At 50.9% G+C, this 16,985-nt stretch overlaps 1 pseudogene; it reads right to left on the minus strand.

Annotated features, from left to right (window-relative positions):
• Window positions 1-1,174: 1,174 nt before the first annotated feature.
• The window catches only part of LOC133360455 (zinc finger protein OZF-like), a 29,429-nt pseudogene continuing 13,618 nt past the window's right edge, over window positions 1,175-16,985 (minus strand).

A 16,985-nucleotide genomic window follows, 5' to 3' on the forward strand; every position in this document is an offset into this window, starting at 1 on the left:
CGTGTAACTTTTAAGTGGTATGCCTTGTAATTGATGAATGATCAGAGTGTGTTCCCTATTTCAAAGACAATCAGTTGCTCCAGAGGGAGATGCTTCCTGAAATCACAAAAACCCCTTTGACCTGTATCACAAGAACAACGGGTCTCACCTGAGTTATCTGTAAAGGTTACTTCCAAAACACACTCTTTGTCCTAACATCACTTATTCAATGTTTGACCCTTATAGACAAAAGGTTACATGTACGCACACCATCAGACAAGTATTCATTCAAAATTATTGACAGGCATATTAACAAAATTGAATTACTGCACTGAAATATACTGCATTAGGTTACATCCGATTAACAAGAAGCTAATTTAAAAAATATGCACCGTCTACTTAACAGTGTATGTACAACATACTAATGCATCATTCAAATTAAGTCGGCCATTGCATGCTGGCATCTGAGTCAAAATTTAGCAACTTCTAAACATTACCTACAAACTCCACAACTAAGATGCCACATCAACCATTTCCCCCGACTGACAGGCTCTTGTCCACATGCAGGCCGCTGCTACTTGGGATGCTCTTCGAGTGTTTGAGACTAAATACGATACAACACTCAGAATTGCTGAGGCGATTAAGCAAGCACCATATAAATGCAATTATGATAACATAGCGAATGCTTGGGAGCTTATTGGCTCTCGCTCCTGGTTAGAGATCTACCCAATCCACAGGTCCACAAAGACTGGCCGCTCTTCTTCTGCAGATTGAATCTAGGAACCGAGTGTTCAACTTCACATTCTTGTCATTAAAGGCCTGTGACAAAGGTGCATCTATTGGAGCGACATCGTCTCTGGCTTATATATCTACCGGGTCTCCATTTGACTTGGTATTGTCTCGGAGGAAGTCCACCCACACCTCCACTTCCACAAACTGCTGGGAGTTTCCTCGTTCTGCCTCACAGTCAGAATTCTCCTCCTGCTTCACGTTGCCTCCATCGATGCGAAGGTCCGATTTTGGAGTTGAATCTTCATCTTCACATTTTACCTTCACTTCTTCGCTCTTCACCATCACTTCTTCACATTTCACCTTCACCTCTTCATGTTTCACCTCAATACCTTTAAAAGTGTCCAAGCTGGAATTTTCTTCCGGTTCTTGTTTGATGAGGGGTGGGCTCATTGCAGCACTTTGACTTTCACAAGCTGATTTCAGACTCCACTCCTGGTGGATCTTCTGATGCTTGTGTGTTCTCTGGTGTACATGAAGATTTGATGACTGTGCAAACGCCATCCCGCACGGAGTGCACCTGAAGGGTTTTTTCTCCCGTGTGTGTTCTCTGGTGTATTACAAGAGTAGATGAATGTGCAAACGCTTTCCCACACACACTGCACTTGAAGGGTTTCTCTCCCGTGTGTGTTCTCTGGTGTTCTACAAGAGTAGATGAATCTGAAAACGCCTTCCCACACACACTGCACTTGAAGGGTTTCTCTCCCGTGTGTGTTCTCTGGTGTTCTACAAGATCAGATGAATGTGCAAATGCCTTCCCACACACACTGCACTTGAAGGGGTTCTCTCCCGTGTGTGTTCTCTGGTGTGCCTCAAGAGCAGATGAAAGTGCAAACGCCTTCCCACACACACTGCACTTGAAGGTTTCTCTACCATGTGTGTTCTCTGGTGTTCTACAAGAGTAGATGACTGTGCAAACGCCTTCCCACATATACTGCACTTGAAAGGTTTCTCTCCCGTGTGTGTTCTCTGGTGTTCTACAAGAGTAGATGACTTTGCAAACGCCTTCCCACACACACTGCACTTGAAGGGTTTCTCTCCCGTGTGTGTTCTCTGGTGTTCTACAAGAGCAGATGACTGTGCAAACGCCTTCCCACACACACTGCACTTGAAGGGTTTTTCTCCCGTGTGTGTTCTCTGGTGTGTTACAAGAGTAGATGAATGTGCAAACGCCTTCCCACACACACTGCACTTGAAGGGTTTCTCTCCCGTGTGTGTTCTCTGGTGTTTTACAAGAGCAGATGACTGTGCAAACGCCTTCCCACACACACTGCACTTGAAGGGTTTTTCTCCCGTGTGTGTTCTCTGGTGCTGTGTCAAATTTCCAGGATGATCCGTGCTGTATGAACACCGGTCGCATTGTTGCCTTGTCCGCACCGAGCTGCGCCGAGTGCCTTTGCTCCATCAGACCAATTCTGCAGAGGAAGCGACAGAGGAAGCGTCAGTTGCAGACAGAAAAAAATATATCCACACCATCTACACGTCAGTATCGAGGCACAGAGGAATGCATATACACAGTCACACGTGACTTACACGTCTATACTTATTTATATATTCATGATATGGTGAAAAAGTTTCCCAAATTCATCACACGGGCTGTTATGGCACACAATGAGAGGGCAAATGGTCACAAATTTCGGCTGTCTGGCTACAAAAGGAATATTTATGAAAGCTAAATTCAGTTGACATAGCAAAAGGTGTTGAAAATAATATTATTTGTGTTATGCAGAAATGCATAAATTAATGTTCAATCACAACTTAGAGGTGTGTTGTATATACAGACCTTTTCCAAAAATTTATATGAAAAATAATTCGACCCATTTTTTTTTATCCTTAAATAATAAATAAATGAAACCAACACTCAACTCCGCTACCCCTCAAGCCACACCAAGCATCTGGAGGTAAAAAAAAAGCATTAAACAACAAACTTCGGGTCAAAGAGGGGTTAGGGACTATCTGGAAATCTCCAGGCTGGCAGATGACCACATGACATGACCTCCCCGGACGTTTTGGACAGTTCACAAACAAATCTCCAGAGCACATAGCAGAGACAAACGGACGTTACAACTCGCATTTTCTTTAACGGTAAAAGTTTGAAACTCGGCAAAAAGAACAAATCGACGTTATAGACTGCAGTCTATATTAGTAGCTTTATTATTACTTATTTTATTTCACCCTTATTCAACTCGTATATCATTTTGTATTGTATCTTTCTATCCATGTGTAATAAAGGACTCTTTCACTGTGTCTGTCTCCGTTGTCCTTTATTCGGGTTCTTACAACTTGTCCCACACGGCCCTCGCTCAGAGCCTCCCCGCTTGGCAGCTCGACAGCTGCCGTCGCTCCCGTAGCCTTTCTCCACTCCGATGCAGCTCCGCTGCAGGTTTCCTTGTGCAGTCCTTCAGCTGCTCTCACTGCAGCTCCACCGCTGCTCCCCGTTCCTCCCGTGCCCGGTCACCGCTGGCCGACGGTGCCGAGTCTCACCGCGTGGCGATCTCGCCACTCTCCACTCTCCGCCCTGCGTGGCCTCACCCTGTCTCTATTCCCATACTCTCCTCCCATCTCTTCCGGTTCTCTCCCTTAAGAGCTTACCCCTCTCTCTCATGTGACCTAACCCCTCCCCCCGTGACGTCATATCCGCGAGGCCGTTTACGCCCGCATTACACCACCCTCCCCCGTAGAGAAAATTCCAGCCGTCCTCGGATGAACAACAACAACAAGTAATGCGAGCGACCACAACCATCATACATGCGAGGACAACGAAGCATACAATAACATAACAATAACAACAAGAACACGAACAGTATAAATCAACGAAACGTAATGGACTTCGACCGCGTGCGGGTCGCCGGCCCGTCCCGGACAGGCGGCGGCCCTCCTGCAGACCGGGAACGTGACGGGGTTTTAAGAGCGACAGGATCAAATCCTCCTGTCGCTATTGGAGGCCCGCCAACGTCCCGGTCCCGTATCCCTGAAGGCCCAGAGTCCGGGGTGTCCCGCAATTGTGTCTGCGGTGGGGTCGGAAGGGCGGCGGAGCTCAGTGTCCCTGCAGCCGTGGTGGGCACACCCCGAGCAGAGTCCCCTGTCTCCTGCAGTGTCACGGCCGGCTTGTCTGTGAAAGGCACGACAGGCGCTCTTGCAGGGTCAACAGGCACAGGCAAGGGTGAGTCGGCAGCAACAGACCCTGACAAGGCAACATCAGGAGATGACGCATCCGTTCGAGGGGCCACATATGGTTTCAAGCGAGACGTGTGAACGTACCAACGCCGAGATCCAAACCGAACGCGTGCAGACTGTGGGTTGGGAACCTCGATGAGGCGAACAGGCCCTTGCCATGGTTTATATAATTTAGGAGAGGTCCCTGGCCGCACCTGTGGGCAATGCAGCCAGGCCATGTCCCCCACCTTCCAGGGGCACTCCCCCTTAGAGCGTCGAGCGCACCGTTCGTTCCGGGCCTGGGCTTTGGCCGTAGCCATGCAGGCCCCTTCCCGCGCCTCAGTGACACGGCGAACGGTGTCCTGAATGTAATCAGGAAGAGGCTTAGTAGGTCCCCTCACTCCTGTTCCCAACTGCACATCCATCGGCGGCACGTTTTCGCGACCGTACATAAGGAAAAACGGCGAATATCCTGTAGCCGCATGCGGCGTCATCCGGTATGCCGAGAGTACCCCAGGGATATGCAAATCCCAATCTGATTGTTTTTCACTCACCGTGTGACACAGCATGGCGGACAAAGTCCGATTTAGCCGTTCGACCATACCATCCGTCTGTGGGTGGTAGGGAGATGTCCGTATCTTTTTAGTTCCCAGAGCCGCGCACACTTCCCCCAACAATTTAAAAGAAAAATTTCGGCCTTGATCTGTGAGGAGCCTCTCCGGCGCCCCCTTGTCCATAACGTACCCAAATAGAAAGGCGTCTGTAATGGACGCCGCCGACTGGTCGGGCAAGGGCCAGGCCATCGGCCAGCGGGAGAGGTACTCCACCCCAACTAGCAAATATTTATTACCCTTAGCGGATGGCGGGAAGGGTCCCAAAATATCTAATGCCACCAGTTCATTAACTCGAGACACCTGAATAGACTGTATCGGCGGCACATATGGGTGTTTAGGCGGCTTCCGTCGGGCACAATCGGGACACGCGCGAACGTGACCGACGACATCTGTTGTCATGCCGTGCCAAAAGTAATCTCGCTGCAACGTCAATAGGGTCTTCTGCACCCCCAGATGTAAGAGCGTGTCGCAATGCAGAGTCCTAATCAGTTCGTACCGCAAGGATGCCGGTACAACCAGACGCCAGCGTTCCTGTAACCCTTCCCTCCACATCAGCAGACCATTGCGGAGAACGGTTTCCGGTGAACCCCCCCGAACCCGGTCCCCCACTCTCCTTCGCAGCCCGATTCCGTAAGGTCACCAATGAATCGTCCAGCATTTGTTCCCGAATCCACACAGCCCTTGGAAGATTCAAAACCCCATCAGCCGGTCCCGGCCCCATTGGAGCCTCAAGCACCTCGACCGCCAACGCAACAGGCTGAGGGGGATGCTGGATCGGCGCACAACTATGCGTCCCGGACGCGCACGCGCAAGGGGATCGCTGCAGCAACCTAGAGAGCGCGTCCGCATTTGCGTGACGCACCCCCTTCCGATGGTGAATTTGAAAGGAGAATTCTTGCAGCGTGTCCAACCACCGCGCCAGCTGGCCAGATGGTTGGTCCACCTTGAGAGCATACTGCAAGGCCACATGATCCGTGCGCACAATAAACGAACGGCCGTAGAGATACGGTCGAAATTGGCGGAGAAAGTAAACAATAGCCAAAAGTTCTCGGCGAGTGACGCAGTAGCGGGTTTCTGCGGGAGACAAAACCCGGCTACCGTACGCCACCACGCGCTCCACACCGCCTTTGGACTGAGACAACACGGCCCCAATGCCCGTGTCACTCGCGTCCGTATCCAGAATGAAGGGGTGATCAAAATCTGGATAATCCAACGTCGGCGCCGTAGCCAACCGATCGCGCAGGCCTTGAAACGCCGCCTCCTCTGGCGGTCCCCAAGCAAATTTCCGTCCTTTACCCATAAGGAGGTGCAAGGGCCTCGCGATCGTCGCAAAATTAGATACAAACCTACGATAATATGAGGCAAACCCCAAAAACCGACGCACATCCCCCACCGTGGCCGGGGTTGGCCAGTCACGGACGCACGCTTTCTTGTCCGGATCCGTGGCAACCCCGTCAACACTAACGATATGTCCCAAATAGCGCACGGACCATTGCAGTAGGTGACATTTCTTAGGTTTGAATTTCAAATTAGCGGAACGCATCCTGGCGAACACCGCCTCCAACCTCAGTAAATGTTGAAGACGATAATATCGTCTAAATATATCAGACATGTCTCCCACTGCAAGCCCGTTAATACCAGTTCCATCAACCTCTGAAATGTGGCGGGGGCAGCATTCAACCCCATCGGAAGACAATTAAATTGAAATAACCCCTGCGGCGTACGGAAAGCAGTCTTTTCCCGCGAGAACTCGTCAAGGGGAAGCTGCCAGAATCCCGAAGAGAGATCTAGCGTCGAAAAGAACTTCGCCCCCGACAAGGCATCGAGGGAGTCGTCCATACGCGGCAAGGGGTACGCATCTGCCACGGACACTTTATTCAATTTCCGAAAATCCACACAAAATCGCAATTTCCCGTCTTTCTTTTTAACCAAGACAACAGGCACGCCCCATGGGCTGTTAGATGGAGATATTATGTCCGCAGCCAACATGTCATCCACTGCCCCTCGAACATGATCTCGCTCCGCCGGACTCATCCGATGCGAGTTCAACCGAATAGGGGCAGCGTCCCCTGTGTCAATATGATGAAAAAGCAATGAGGTGCGTCCCAAGTCCAAATCGTTTGAGCTAAACACGTCAGAATAACTCAACAATAACTTACGAAGCGCGCAACGTTGGTCCCCGGAAAGGGAAGGATTTTCCCCGCACAATTCGGCGATCCAGCGATTATCTGCGGCTCCAGGGCCCGAAACACCGGCAACCATGACCTGGCTGCCCAGATAATCCTGGGCCGTAAACGCCGTAGTGGCATGTGCCACAACCGTACCAGCTGGCACACACACGTTTTCGGTACTCCCATTAAGCAACTGCAAAAATGGCTGCTGGTCCGGCCGGACAATAGTTTGCGCCCCGACGAGCGCCAATCCGCCCGTTATGGTGGCGGACGGCGACAACAAAACCCCAAATGCACCTTCACGACAGGCACAGGTTTCCGATATCGCAAAGGGATAAGCATCTGTGAGCCAGGTGGAATGTCCACAGATACCTCGGACAGCGCCTGCACCTGGCCGACCGGAGCAGATCGCCCCCAGGGCGACGGCAGAAATGTAATTTTACGACCCCCCGGTAATTCAATACAATTTTCATTAATTCTAATTAGAATGGGCATTTTGGCCAGAAAATCAGTTCCCAACAAACAAGGAACCGCAAGGGACCTCGAAATTAACACAATTCCCGAGGCCGACACTCCCCCGATAGATATATTGGCGTCCACCTGGCCCACAATGCCCATACTACCCCCGTTCGCCGCGACGCAGGAATCGTAAACCGGATGCACGGCCTCTGGTGGGATGCCCAACAGATGGAAAATTACATCCGATATAATGGTCGCGGACGCCCCGGAGTCCACTAAAATACGCACGTCAACCCCCTGTATAGAACCAGGTATAGTGGACGAACCAGTAGCGGCCGCGACGACCCGCCCTGCCAATTTACGCCACTGCGTTACCGAGCGACATGGCCCAGTCAAAGGCCTCTCGTTATTAACAACACCCGGATTGCGCGACAATGGTGATGAATGAGGTGTCAAGCCTTGCCGGGTGTCTGGTGCGCACCGACTTGCCTATCCTGGAGGATCCTTCCACGGCGCGTCCGCTGTCGAGGCCTCCCGCTGGGGCGGACCTGGGATACGGGCCAGCAGTCCCTGGCGTAATGGCCCTTACGACCGCAGCGGAAGCAGTCGATGTCGTTACGCCGCGCCGCAGGCCCCCCGTCCCGACGCTCCCGCGTCGGCGGCGCAGATCGCGGCCCCGGTCTACTGCGGGCTGACCACTGAGCAGAGGCGGATGTCAGCTCCTGCGGGCACCCCCCGTCAGGAACGTACACCGCCTTCTTGGGATCCCAACCCACGGCACCTCCCTCGATGATGGGCCCCCCCGTCCACGCCGTGACTTGCTTCCAACGGCGCAGATTGAACTGGGCATCCAGACATTTAGCGGCCGCCCGGGATGTCAGCTTTTCGTGGCCGCACACCGGCATAGGGATCCCCAAATCCCGAGACAGCTCGAGCATTTATCCCAAAATGAGGGGTTCGAGTAGGTCAGGCTCCGTCTCCGGGTATGCGGCCATGGCTAACTCCAAGACAGCACCCCTGTATGCCACCGGCGACTCCTCGGGTGCTCGCTGGCGTTGAACAAACCGGCGATGAGCATCATCCGGTGGCTCGTATGCATCTGCCATCTCGTCGAAAACTCCTCTCAACGTTTTCTTCTTCTCGGCCTTTATAGAACGGAAGAATCGCACCGACTCGTCGTCGAGAAGAGTTGGTAGAACCGCCAATGCCTCAGCGTCAGTCCACCTTGCAGAGTGCACCGCCGCCAAAAATCTGCAGGCAAAAGCACTCCAATCGCCACCGATGGAGAATTCTTTAACGGTTGTGAGATGACGACTGCGACTCCTTGTTGCGCCGTCCTCAGCAGATGACTCATCACGCGGCATATTCAAAATGGCGTCGCATCGCAACGTGTCCAAGATGGCGGCTCCCCGCCATGGAGAGCGCAAGATGGCGGCTTCCCGCCGTTCTTCCCCTGCCACGCCCAAGATGGCGTCTTCGTGCCGCGTGGCAGATGGCGCTGACAGCGCAGGCAAGGCGGCGGCCTGCAGACCACCATCGGCCCTCCCCGACGCCATCCTCGGCGTGACGAGCTCGCACAATTGCGCCAGCACGATTTTCAAGGTCTCCAGCTGCGCCGCCATCTGTCTCCATCGTAAGTCCGCGTCCTCCGGCGCGGACGGGTCCACCGACGCGGCGACATCTTGTACACCCGGACCCGTACTCGTTCCCGCACGGATCTCCTCTTCCATCGCAGGCAGGTCCACCGCCTGAGGAAGGTCGTCGTCGTCGGATGATGTAGCAGATGATGGCACAGGAATATTCTTTCTTCTGAGCTGTTTTGACATGCCGTTTCACTTCTGACACCAGTGTAATAAAGGACTCTTTCACTGTGTCTGTCTCCGTTGTCCTTTATTCGGGTTCTTACAACTTGTCCCACACGGCCCTCGCTCAGAGCCTCCCCGCTTGGCAGCTCGACAGCTGCCGTCGCTCCCGTAGCCTTTCTCCACTCCGATGCAGCTCCGCTGTAGGTTTCCTGGTGCAGTCCTTCAGCTGCTCTCACGGCAGCTCCACCGCTGCTCCCCGTTCCTCCCATGCCCGGTCACCGCTGGCCGACGGTGTCGAGTCTCACCGTGTGGCGATCTCGCCACTCTCCACTCTCCGCCCTGCGTGGCTTCACCCTGTCTCTATTCCCATACTCTCCTCCCGTCTCTTCCGGTTCTCTCCCTTAAGAGCTTACCCTTCTCTCTCACGTGACCTAACCCCTCCCCCCGTGACGTCATATCCGCGAGGCCGTTTACGCCTGCATTACACATGTAACTTCACCAAGAGAACCAGGGAATGTGTATTCTGGTAGTCAAGAAAATGAGGGCTTGGTTATATCTCCAGCCTCAGGATATCAAAATATAATTCTAAATAAAACACCGATCCCTGGTGACACAGGCTTACAACAAAGCTTGGCAAAACCCTCGGAATAATAGTAACAACGAGGGGCATTACGAATCTTTGTTAAACATGAACCAAATGATAACCACGAGATATTAGACCATGGGTCACTCACAAGAGATACAAGAAATAGGTCCAACACACACAAGACCAGATCATATATATTCCATGGAATCAAAGCCTCCCCGGCCACCTTTGTCTTACAACAATTTGACACAAACACATGGCAGCCATAAATACGTATCAAGGGTGTCTGGCCTCGAGATAACAAACACTACGAAGGGGGGGGGGGGGATGCAAACAAGCATAAACTTAGACGGAAAACAGCCCGTCCGGGGTCATCAAGGGAAGGGGGGGGGCATTCAGGAGCGGCCGCGGAGAGAGGACGGTGACAGAGGGCATCTGTTTTTTTCTCTAGCAAGAGACGCACAGAGAGGGGAGGGAATTTCAGATATAACCAACGACACAGAACATGCAATTCAGTCTTGCAAAGGGGCAAACTCCGGGGCATGGCCTCGAGATCAACCATGGGTGTCATGTCTCGTGGAGAGAAGGGACGATGTGTTGTTAAGAGCTGAGTTCGGCATGAACTGACAAGAGTATCGCTGAAAGTTTATTCTACATTCATCCTGTTTTGAGTCGCTTGTGGAATGGAGGGTTTGCGATAAGTTGTATTGCACCAAGCTATCAGAGTTGTGTAAGAGGTGTGCTAATACAATTTACAAGTTTTGAGAGTCAGTGATCCAGCCAGCGATGAGCAGCTCACAGCAGGAGCCCTCTTGGAAGAAGGGCGGAGAGCACGAAAGTTGAGCAACGACAAGGCGAAGCCCCGAAGTGAGGGCGGGAGAGGCAAAACTGAATGCCAGTGCAAAACTGGCAGCTGCACGCCAAGGGCGAAGGAGAGAGAACGGAGCAGTGGAAAGAGCCTGACCCAGTGCAAGCCCTGAAGTAAGGGCAGGTGTCTGTGTGAAGCTGGCAGCTGCACGATCAAGGAGAGAGCAAGAGAGAGTGACGAGCGGCGACAAGCAATCAACCTGGAGAAAGGGTGGAAAGCGGCAAGCATCGACCAAGCGAGCATCGCACAGGACCAGCAGCAGAGGACAAGCTGCAAGCGCAATCGTGCATCGCCAGAGAGCACGGAGCAGGAGAGAGAGCGCACAACCAGCGCCACCAAGCAAGAGTGTCGGCACCGGTAACCAGCGGACGAGCGATGAGAGCCATCGTGCATCGCCAGAGAGAACGGAGCAGTGGAAAGAGCCTGAGTCAGCGCAGCCCTAAAGTAAGGGCGGGTGTCTGTGTGAAGCTGGCAGCTGCATGATCAAGGAGAGAGCACGGAGCAGTGGAAAGAGCCTGACCAGCCACCCGTGAGCAAGAGTGTCAGCGCCAGCGAGAGCGCCGTCGGTTCGACCCACACACACACCGACCAGCACCAGCTGGGAACCAAGGCAAGAGTGAGGAGCGGCGACCAGCAGACAAGCTGCGCACGCTATCTGACGACGGAATCATCGCGCACCGCCGACGGCAAGCATCGCGCCAACTCAACCAGCAGTGGAGACAGCTGCAACGCCAAGAGGAAGAGCGCCGTGTGTTTAATACACACACACGTACACACAGCTACACACACACACACACGCCGTCCCAGCGGTCCTGCTGGGAATCCGAGGTATTTTCAGCACAAGGAACGCCGTATAGCGTAATCCGCCAAGTCAACAAGTGGCAAAGAAGACACATGCACACAACACACATATCGGGACGAATAAGATGAAAAGCATTTACTGCCCGTTGAGTTACGTGGATACGGTCGTTCAGAAGTATTCGTTGATTGCATAATCTTGCCAATGAATTAATTGACGTATACTTTTGCTTTCGGGAAATGTTTCTTTATTGCCGTTCGTATGAATATCGTCTCATGCATGTTTAAGGACGTTTTCCTATCGCCGTATATGCTCGCGTTACTGTGAGGAATTAATCGAATGTTCTGTTACCCAGTTGACAACGTAATCATTGAGGGTTAAATGTACGGATCAATCAGAACATCTCCAGGGGTACTGTGTTGACAATTCCAAGCATAAGAGTTCGAATATTAGAGTATTATGTTTTTGGTTTAAATTTAAATTGCTTAACACAAAAGAGTCCGAGTGGTGCCTTCCTAAGTTCATGCATAATAATCTCAATTATGAGAACTGTATCCTGCGGTGAGATTTTAATTTGAAGACCTGACACAAAACACGAAGACATAATCAGTAAATGTTAAAACGAGAATAATTGTATTATCCCGATTCATAATACGACCCTAGACAACGAAGATAAGCATAATTATCATAACTGCATACATTAGCATAAGTGTATACATTTGCATAACTTTATATGATCACCTCCCTAATTAGCATAATTTCGGGTAATTACTGATTTTTCCTATTTTCATTTAATTTGGATTATCTTTTATTAATTTTTCAAGACCCAACATATACAACAGGTATGAAGCCAGCCAGGCTCACGATGTCCTTGAATGCTGGGATGAACAGATCTGACTTCAGCTGCATGTGTGTGATGTGTTAACTTCTTGACTGTTTCCATTCTTACAAAGAGTTCCAGAGGAAAACAAAAATAATCTATTGCTTTGATATAACCTCCGTGTTCAAGAGAGTTAATAGACTTTACTGCAAACACAAACTTGACACTGTCATGCACTGGCATGGTTCACAGGTGGTGGTGTGTCCAGACACACGCCTGGCCACCTTCATCCCCTCAGTATTAATGCTTCCTCACTCCACCAAGTAATTCATTGAGGATCAATCAACATCGCCGAGGCTGCGTGTCTCTCTCTCCCTCTCTCCCCGTGGTCGCGTAGATTTCCCTCCGGATCCCCCGGTTGTCCCCATCTCCACATGCAGAGAGTGAACACCGCCACGCGTCTAGAGTGAACACTGCCACGCGTCCAGAGTGAACACCGCTACGCGTCCAGAGTGAACACCTCCACGCGTCCAGAGTGAACACCGCCACGCGTCCAGAGTGAACACCTCCACGCGTCTAGAGTGAACACCGCCACGCGTCCAGAGTGAACACCTCCACGCGTCTAGAATGAACACCTCCACGCGTCTAGAATGAACACCTCCATGCGTCTAGAGTGAACACCTCCACGTGTCTAGAGTGAACACCACCACACGTCCAGAGTGAACACCGCCACGCGTCTAGAGTGAACACCACCACACGTCCAGAGTGAACACCGCCACGCGTCTAGAGTGAACACCTCCACGCGTCTAGAGTGAACACCGCCACGCGTCCAGAGTGAACACCGCCACGCGTCCAGAGTGAACACCGCCACGCGTCCAGAGTGAACACCTCCACACGTCCAGAGTGAACACCGCCACGCGTCTAGAGTGAACACCTCCACGCGTCTAGAGTGAACACCGCCACGCGTCCAGAGTGAACACCGCCACGCGTCCAGAGTGAACACCTCCACGCGTCTAGAGTGAACACCTCCACGCGTCTAGAATGAACACCTCCATGCGTCTAGAGTGAACACCTCCACGTGTCTAGAGTGAACACCACCACACGTCCAGAGTGAACACCTCCACGCGTCCAGAGTGAACACCGCCACGCGTCCAGAGTGAACACCGCCACGTGTCTAGAGTGAACACCACCACACGTCCAGAGTGAACACCGCCACGCGTCCAGAGTGAACACCTCCACGCGTCCAGAGTGAACACCGCCACGCGTCCAGAGTGAACACCGCCACGCGTCTAGAGTGAACACCTCCACGCGTCTAGAGTGAACACCTCCACGCGTCTAGAATGAACACCTCCACGCGTCTAGAGTGAACACCTCCACGCGTCTAGAATGAACACCTCCACGCGTCCAGAGTGAACACCTCCACGCGTCTAGAGTGAACACCTCCACGCGTCTAGAATGAACACCTCCACGCGTCTAGAGTGAACACCGCCACGCTGTTGACGAGCCTTACGAGAGAGAGAGCGAGGCTCTACCTCGGTACACAACAACAACCACCACAACCACAACCACCACCGCCACAACAACTACCAGCACCACAACAACCACCACCACCACAACAACCACCACCACAACAACCACCACCACAACCACCGCAACCGCGATGAGAATTTCTCACCTCGGATTTCAGTGCACAGGCGGAGCGGCAACTTCCTGGTCCCTCGCGACGTCACGCGGCAGCAGGTGGCATGACGTCACTTGCGGGGTATGATGACACTCCCCTCCCACAATGAACGGCTCTCAACTCGCGACGACTTTCACGATTGCATCATGTTAATGAACCGCCAGTTACCGGGCGTGGCTTTGCCCAAATAAGGATTGGCACTGGGACAGATATCGGCAGCGGCCGAACGGAGGTGACGTCACGTTCAAGAGCGCGGTGGTCGGGGTAGGTGACATAACGTCACTAGCGAGGCACACCTCCTCCTGGCGTTTGACGCCGATGAGGTCACGCTGCGCGGTGACGTCAGAGTGCGGGGTCAGAGTTCAAGTTTGTTGACAGAAGGGGAAAGGCAGTGTCGACTCGTCCTCAAACGAGTACCCGGTGCGGTGTGTCAACATCGCCACTAGGGAGACAAAGGCGGCCGGGCGTGGTGCTGGCCACCCACCACCCCCTCGTGTGCCGTGACGACCTCCATCGGTGCTGCTCGCTATGAGCAGCACTTTGTAGATGTTGTGGCTTAGCTCTCCAACACATCGCTGGCGACACGATGACATTTTCACGTCCGTAAAAAGAAAATCGCCATACTAACCGATGCCGTTTTTTGGCAAAATTGTCCCAATTTTCCTAGCTTTATTTTTCAACGAAAAGTGCATTCCTTGGTTGTGTTTAGCCTGAGTAGCCTATATATTACGTTAAAAAGTGGGGAATTTCATGCATGAAATTTTCGAATATCAAAAAGTTAATCGGCATACTGTGCCGATTTTAGGCCAAATAAGCCCAACTTTCACAGCTTTATTTTTGGGCGAAAGTTAATTCCTCTATTGTATTTACCCGTAGTATGCTATGTATTAGATTAAAAGTGGAACATTTTATGATGAAATATTCACGTCCCATTATAGAAAACCTATGCCGTTTTTGGCCAATAATGGCCATATTTTTACAGCTTCATTTTTCAACAAAAGTGCAATCCTCGGGTGTGCTTAGCCTTAGTATCCTATATATTACGTAAAAAAGTAGTACAAAGGCTCTGACATGGCTGTCTTTGATAATTGTTTTTTTACCCTTTCATCTGGCAAGAAAACTGACACCTTTTTTACAAGGAGTCATGTTTGCATAGACCACAATACCTGCAGTCATAATGCAAACAAAAAACATAACTCTGATAATGTATGCAACTGTCCTTAAAGTTGATTGGTCCACACCCGAGACAGCTTTCCTTAGAGCCTAGTCTCACATGGTGTTGGTGCACCTTTTGGCGTCATGTGGTCCAACACCATGTGAGACTAGGCTCTAAGGAAAGCTGTCAGGTGTGGACCAATCAACTTTAAGGACAGTGCATACATCAGAGTTATGTTTTTTGTTTGCATTATGACTGCAGGTATTGTGGTCTATGCAAACATGACTCCCTGTAAAAAAGGTGTCAGTTTTCTTGCCAGATGAAAGGGTAAAAAAACAATTATAATTTTTTTACTGGCAAATGAGGTTACAATTGTGTAAATGGCTGTCTTTGCCTTACAAAACAGACGGGCAAAGTATGCATGACCCAAAACCTTTTTTCCAACATACATCAGCAACAATGAGGCCATTTGTTGAATTTTTGACTTCCCCATCCATGACCGTCCCCCCACAGTCATTCATTTGGCACTTGACCTCCAAAATGGTCAACGCATCTACGTCACCAAAGGAAATGCCCAACAACAGGCCCTGTCCAAGTGACCCATTTGCTGCCAACCTACTTTACCATTAAGTTCCCTCCTACTATACATGGACTGCTAAAAAATTTGAAGCGAAGTGCTGCTGACGGTGAATCGGATGCCTTAGGACGAGTCTACACAGTTCATCCCAACAATCAGCAGTGCTACTTTCTCCCAATGCTTCTCCATGTTGCCAAACGGCACAACTCTTTCCAAGACCTATAAACAATGTTGTCTGTCAAACATACAGGGAAGCTTGCAATGTTCGTGCAATTCTTGCGCATGATCACCATATTCATAAAGCTATGACAGAAGCTTCTGTTGGTCAGTCCCCTTTCCAACTGACATTGCTCTTCTGCACAAATCTTCAAGTTTGCAGCCCATCTAACCCCATGGGACTCTGGCAAAAATACAAAGAGGGCATGAGTGAGGACATCCTCCACGGAGCTCAATAACAAAATACAAACCTGGACGACAACTTTTCTGATGTCATCTTCAAACAGGCCCTCATCCTCCTTCATGACAAACTGCACTCCATTGCTGGAAAATACTTCACGTCTATGGGACTACCAACACCTTACAGCAGACATGGGCAAAGTACGGCCCGCGGGCCGTATACGGCCCGTTGGGCTTTTTAATCCGGCCCGCTGAACTTATCCAAATATTATTATTATTATCTCATATATAAAAGTCTCCGCGCGCTCGCGCTTGTGGGGGATTTGGCTCTCGGACGATGGGCTGAACGTAGAAAAAATTTGACGGGCGACACGCCCCGTCCGTAAACTTTAAAGTAGTTTAATTAACGCATTTGTGCCGTTTCTATTATTAATTACTTACTTATTGCGCTCCGTCGACCCTACCAAGTGACGCCAATTGCGTGGGGGGGCGGACCCTGCCAAGTCATGCGCGTTCGCTTGAGCTCACGGGGGACATTTTATTTTACGCGTTTAACATGGAATAGATATCCACATCACGCTGTCGATTTCTCTTCACAGTGTGATGTCCTCTTCCCCCCCCCCCCACCCCAATGCGTGCAGTTACTGATATAAAGTCCTTACATATTAATTTCATATTATTAAAGCGGTTTCATAGTATTATTCTGGCGAGGGCGGGGGTAGCGGCCCAGCTCGCAGCCTGGCAATGTCTCACCTCCTCCGGCTTGCCAATCTAGGCGAGACCGCGGGCTCTGCACGGGACGAGGCGTCACCACGCCAATGTAAAGTACAATTTTATTCAATCTTTCGCTAAGAACTCAGGTTTATTGTTTACTATTATTAAAAAAATACGTTTACAAATATTACAATGATAATGTGTGTGTGCACATAAGAACTCTGCTTCATTCTGTACTATTATGAAACTAATAAGTTGCCTAATACACTATTACTATTATAATTTTCGTGTGCAGAAACTACATGCGTGTGCCTAAAGTCGATGTCTGTGTGTGTGAGTCCATATGTGTTTGTGTGCGTGTAAGTCGATGGGTTTCTATGTGTGTGGGTCCATGTCTGTGTGTAAGTCCATGTGT

This window comes from Lethenteron reissneri, chromosome 69 (assembly GCF_015708825.2).
Source record: "Lethenteron reissneri isolate LAM-NWPU_2019-01 chromosome 69, ASM1570882v1, whole genome shotgun sequence".
In the NCBI taxonomy this organism is placed as follows: Eukaryota; Metazoa; Chordata; class Hyperoartia; order Petromyzontiformes; family Petromyzontidae; genus Lethenteron; species Lethenteron reissneri.